Here is a 1,196-nt window from a genome sequence, read left to right as displayed (position 1 = left end):
GTGCATAAGAAACTATACCATGAACCAAAGAAATCAAAGATTTCTCAATACTCCAAAACCGTTACCCAATAAAAATAGATGTAAGAACAGAAAATGAAGCTTTGGTACATTTATAGATAAAATATCTCGAAATTATTGACATTTGACTGTTTTGACCTAAATAAAATTCAATTTCATGTGATGCAATGTAATGTATGGTTACTTCAAAACTCACAAAAATGAATTATTATTATTGTGTAATACTGTATATCACGAAATAAGTAACATTAAGATAAATACTGTTCAAATATGAAATGGGAGCTTTCTGTTTCATTCCTCTTACCTATTTTGATTTGGAAATTTTGTTTTTTTCTTTTCTATAACTATGTTAATCAAACCAGCTTTCTGATAAATCCTTAAAAGGAAGCAAGCAAGAAAGAGAATAGAAACAGTTTCTTGATGGATAGAGATGGATATGAAAAAATCGTACCAAAAAAATTAAATAAACCAGGCAAAATGTTTTTGTTTTTAGTTTTCATTGATAAGCAACTTGAGTTTCATACAACATAATTTTAGTTTAAAATTTCAAATGAACCTTGGTTAAGTGTTAATTTTTCTAGTTATTTTCAGGTCTTTTATATGACTGGTTTGAATATACATTGATCAAAACAAGTATTATATGCTTGCATTTGTGTAAGGATATCAGTCAATGATTTTTGCTGTGTTTTATTTCATATATATGTTCTGAAATTTGTAGCTTTAGTTGATAAAATCCCCAAACTAAAGCACTGAAAGTATTTCTCTCAAGATGACAGAATCAATATTAAAATCATTAGGTAGAGAGTAGATTTTAAGATCTAGAAAAGGTATTCTAAATGAAAATTCTGGGAAAATCACATTAAGATATATTATTAATTCATTGAATACGTAATGTATTTTTGAAGATTTATTTATTTATATTAAAGAAAGAGAGCAGGGAGGGGCAGAGGGAGAGCGAGAGAGAGAATCCTCAGGCAGCCTCTCTGCTGAGCAGGGAGCCTGAGACCTGGGGCTGGGTCCCAGGAGCCTGAGATCATGACCTGAGCTGAATCCAGAGCCGGCCATTTAACTGACTGGGCCACCCAGGCACCCCTACTTAATGTATTTTAAATATGCAACACGAACCCCCCTACAATGGCAAGCAATATTTATAGATAATGTTATTCTACCTTTGGTTC

The sequence above is a fragment of the Ursus americanus genome, chromosome 13 (genome assembly GCF_024610735.1).
Source record: "Ursus americanus isolate L20-20 chromosome 13, mUrsAme1.1.p, whole genome shotgun sequence".
Taxonomy (NCBI): domain Eukaryota; kingdom Metazoa; phylum Chordata; class Mammalia; order Carnivora; family Ursidae; genus Ursus; species Ursus americanus.
The sequence above is the reverse complement of the archived record's forward strand: the minus strand, read 5'-3'. Positions refer to the sequence as shown.